Source organism: Myotis myotis, unplaced genomic scaffold, assembly GCF_014108235.1.
Source record: "Myotis myotis isolate mMyoMyo1 unplaced genomic scaffold, mMyoMyo1.p scaffold_m19_p_3, whole genome shotgun sequence".
NCBI classification, from domain to species: Eukaryota; Metazoa; Chordata; class Mammalia; order Chiroptera; family Vespertilionidae; genus Myotis; species Myotis myotis.
This window is the reverse complement of record NW_023416335.1, coordinates 177,027,702-177,032,861: the sequence shown is the minus strand read 5'-3', so window position 1 is coordinate 177,032,861 and position 5,160 is coordinate 177,027,702.

Genomic DNA, 5,160 nt, shown 5'->3' with positions numbered 1-5,160 from the left:
GAGGAAACTGAACACATCATCGGGACCTCCAGTTAAAGTGGGAGCATATGAAAGGCAATTAAAAAATAGAGTTCTGTTCAAAGTTTAGCTTACCGTGGATGCATTGGTTGCAACAGAGACAACATGGCCTGCAAAGCCGAAAATAGTAACTATCTGATTCCTTACAGAAAAAGTTTGCCGATGTTGGATCTAAAAGATGCAGGGGTGGTGGGTCCCATCATATCTCTACTTGATTCACTTGTCTGGATCCTGTAGGAACCGGATGAATAAAGAATAGTATGAAAAGCCAAAGAATCAGAAGAGAATAATTTTGTTGCCTTTGATGGGGAACCAATTTCAATAAAGAGATAGTGACTGACAGTCTCAAACGTATGTGTATTTTAGTGAATACATGTAATTGGGTGACATATACACCTTGTGTGTAGTGATTGTTAAGCATATTCATGTCACTATAGATTGATAACAATAAATCTTTATGCTACTATTATAAACTTGAGGAAAATGTTGCCTATGCAAGAGGTAATCACACAGTGATCAAGGATTCATAGCATTTTACTGGAAAGCAAAGTTCATAGCATTTTTCATACTCCTTATAACAGGACTCATATAATCCATATTTTACTCAGGAGCCTGATTATAAATATTTCCATAAAAGCCTAGAAATGGGCCATCTCATAAACCTAATTTTACTTAAAAATAACTTCATTTTAAATGTAAAAGCTAATTTTATTGTCACAGTCTTTAGGCATTATTATTTAAATGCATCATTGACATTTGTTGCATTATAAATTTTGGTAGAAAAATTAGACAAATTATTATATGATACTGCAGTTTAAGCTACACATCTTAAGCAAAGATTCTGATAAAGGTATATTAATAACAGGCAAAGCAATGTCTTAGCTGTTAGTGAATTCCACTTTCCACCCCCCCAAAAAAACAGCAGGTTTGTGTCTCATTGCCAGAAACAGATTTAGACCCTACAGGTTTGATACACTGTCTTTATATACGTATGACTATGCTCTCAAACTTAGAAAACAGTTACAAAAATTGACTAGTCTTTATTTATTTATAATTTAAATTGTAAGCCAGTTACTCCTGCATTGGCAATATAATATGCAGGCAGAGTCAGTCTCCAGTAAGGATAACTTTCTTCCCTCCCTTCTTCCCTCCTTCTTTTCTTCTCCCTCCTGCCCTCCTCCCTCCCTCCTTTCCCTTCCTTCCTTCCTTCCTTCCTTCCTTCCTTCCTTCCTTCCTTCCTTCCTTCCTTCCTTCCTTCCTTCCATCCTCTTTTTATTGTTAATCCTCACCTGAGAATACTTTCCCAATGGTTTTTAGAGAGAGTAGAAGTGAGGGGAGAGACACACAGAGAGAAACATTGATGTGAGAGAGACACATCAATTGGTTACCTTCTGCACGTGCCCCAACTAGGGCCAGGGATTGAGCTTGGAACCAAGGTATGTGCCCTTGACAGAAATGAACCCTGGGACACTTCAGTCTGTGGGCTGATGCTCTCTCCACTGAGCCAAACTGGCTAGGGCAGAATAACTTTCTTTCTGATGTGTGGATGATTTTTTCCCGCTATGTCCAGTTAAAGTTAGACACAAAAACACAACATTCTCTTTATCATTACAGTCATTTAATATCCAAAACTTAAAGAAAGAGAAATAAATAGAAGGGGCTTCCACTGTTCATATGTAATACTTTGCTTTTTCTGGTCAACTTAAAAGAGTGGACTCTCAGGAGAATGTTGTTTGGGGTTTGACTGTATTTTCTCAAATTCCACTTTTTCAAAATTCAGTTTTCTTATGATGTGTTAATTTTGTGGTGCACCAAGAATCTTTAAAAAGCTTAATTCAAACTCAGTTTATCTTAATTGTAGAAGCTCTTGCCTGGCTTTCTGCTCAGAGTACTGTTTGCTCCATCTGCAAAAGTGATAGAGTAATGTTTAAGGAAGCAATATGATCATTTAATATAGATGCTATATTTTTAAAACCTAGCTCACTTTTTGATTTTTCAATATGCATCATAAAAAGTAGGTTATTAGTAGATATGACATTCAATTATGCATTGAGAATTATGTAATTTAGGTGTAAGAGTTAACCCCCCTCCCCCCAAAAAAAATCCCAGCTTCAATTTTTTTAACTTTTTTATTTTATTTTTTAAAAATCTTTATTGTTGAAAGTATTACATATGTCCCCCTTTTTCTCCATTGACCCCTTCTAGCTCACCAGCATTCCTTTTTAATATCCTTAGAAAGCTTAATTCCACAGATACAAGTTAAATTTTTAAGGATATAATGAAAAGTCAAGGAAATAAAGTATACACATGTACTTTCTATTTATAGTCACCACATTTTTAAGTTATTATTTGGAGATCATCGTTAAAAGCTGATCATGTAAATTAATTTTGTAAATTTATTGTAATGATTAAATAGATGACATGATGGCTTGTCTTGTTTCTCTTTCTGGCTTGAGTCCTCTTTTGTTTATTAGCTCTTGAAATAATAATAGAAGCAGTTCATATTTTCAAAGACTTAGGGAGTGATTCTTGCCCAGTTATGAATCAAGATAAACTATACAAACCAAACAGTGATCAATGACAGTTTACAAACATGAATTTTATTTATTAGCAAAATCACAGGTGTTAATGAAAGATAATGATAGCTGAAGCTCTTTTTTTGTGGTTATTTTTGGAATGCAGATTTTCTGATGAAATAACAGGTGAATTCTTGACTACCGCAACTGAGGATCTTTAGGGGATCCAGTAAATTAAATAACATGCATATGCACATTTATATGATATTATAAGTATTTTGAGTACTAAGTATTTTGAGGTAAAGTATAACAATAACACATGCAAACTAACTTAATACCAGTGAGGTTCAGTAGCAGAAAAATCAAACTCTATGTTGATTTGATTTGAAGGCTCACATAACTGAACCATCCAGTATAGGAAAAGGAGGGTCTAAAAAGGTGCTTATTTAAAACTTTCAGTTTGTTCTTTACATCCTTTTGCCTTTATGCTGTTATAAACCTTTTTTATGGAGCAGCGTCCAGCTCCATGTTTCTTTCATTTGCTTGGTCACACGATGACTGCCTTTACCAACAAGGACCATGTGTTTTCTCATTCATATCCAGGGGTAGGAAGGGAGCCAATTTGGGAGCAAAAGCCCTGTGATTGGTGCCATTTCTTTGTGATCATGGTTACACCATAAATCTAGTGTTAGGCTATCTTGATTGGATTAATTTTGGGATGAGGGTGGATTAACGCCACCCAGACTTTTCAGGTGTGTCTTGTACAATGTGGGAAGAGTGCAATAAACGTGGGAAAGGCAAGTGTACACTACAATAATTTTTAAAGCATTTAAATATATAAATATATTGTTTTGCTTGTTGGAATAAAAAACAAAACTAACTTCAAGCATTTATAATAAAGACTCTAATTCCATTTTCTACTTTAATTTTTTTTTTCATTCAACATTATATTAGTTGCAGGTGTACAACATAGTGGCCAAACAATTACATAATTTACAGCAGGGGTCCTCAAACTTTTTAAACAGGGGGCCAGTTTACTGTCCCTCAGACCGTTGGAGGGCCGGACTATAGTTTAAAAAAAAACTATGAACAAATTCCTATGCACACTGCACATATCTTATTTTGAAGTAAAAAAACAAACAAAACGGGAACAAATACAATATTTGTATTTGCATGTGGCCTGCGGGCCGTAGTTTGAGGACCCCTGATTTACAGAGTGATCCCCTGATAATTATAGTACCCACTTGGCACCATACACACAGTTATTACATTACTAGAGGCCCAATGCATGAAGATTCATGCAAGAATAGGCTTTCCTTCCCCTGGCTGCAGGCACCGGCTTGCTTCCCTCTGGCATCCGGGACCCGGGCCTTCACTCTGGCTGCCACCTTCCACCTTCGCTCCAGGCCGGAGCCACCTTTCGCCTTCACTCTGGCCCTGCCGCCCTCCTGTAGCTCCCGTCCCTCCCCCTCCACCCCTCATAGCAAGTGCTCCCCGGCCCGGCTGCCACCATCTTTGTTATGTCAATTGCATATTCCCTCCTTATTGGGTGTGGGCACCGCCATCTTTGTCGCAAAGTGATGGCCAATTTGCATATCCTGTCATTATTAGCTAGGATTATTTACCATATTCCCTATACTGTGCTTTATATCACATGACTATTTTGTAGCTACTAATTTGTACTTCTTAATCCCTTTACCTTTTCACCCAGCTTCCCAACACCCCTCTCATCTGGCAACCCTGTTTGTTCTCTGTATCTATGAATCTGTTTCTGTTTTGTTATTTTATTTTGTTCTTTAGATTCCACATATAAGTGAAATCATATGGTACTTGTCTTTCTCTCACTGACTTTTTCAACTTGCATAATATCCTGTAAGTCCACCCATGCAGTCACAAATGGCAAGATTCCGTTTGTTTTTTGTTTGTGTTTTTTTTTTTTTAATGGATGAGTAATATTCCATTGTATACACATGCATCATCTTTATCTAATCATCTCTTGCTGGACACTTGGGTTGCTTCTATATCTTGGTTATTGTACGTAATGCTGCAATGAACATAGGGATGTTTCAAATTAGTGTTTTGGATTTGTTTGAATATATACCCAGAGGTGGTGTTGCTGGATCATAAGATAGTTCTATTTTTAATTTTTTGAGGTAATTACACACTGCTTCATAGTGCCTGCACCAATTTGCAATCCCACCACCAGGGCATGAGGGTCCATTTTCTCTATGTCCTCACCACCACTTATTGTTTCTTGATTTATTGATGATAGGCATTCTGAAAGGTGTGAAGTGATATCTCATTGTGGTTTTAATTTGCTTTTCTTTGATGATTAGTGACATTGAGCATCTTTTGTCTATTGGCCATCTGTATGTCTGACTCCATTTTTGCTGTTGAGCTATTGACAACTTTCAAGCCCTAGCCCTCTCTCATTCTCTCTTGTTCCACATCTGGGCCAAATGACAAGAAAGCCTGGGTGATCCTTTCTTTGGTGCTGTGGGAAATTCAACTACGCAAGCCCTGCTACTGTGTAGGAATTTTACTACTAGCTCCAATGCCCAAAGGCCAGTGTCTCCCACCCCTCTCTCCCACATCTCAAGCCATTTGGACCTGTTTGAGAAGTCTA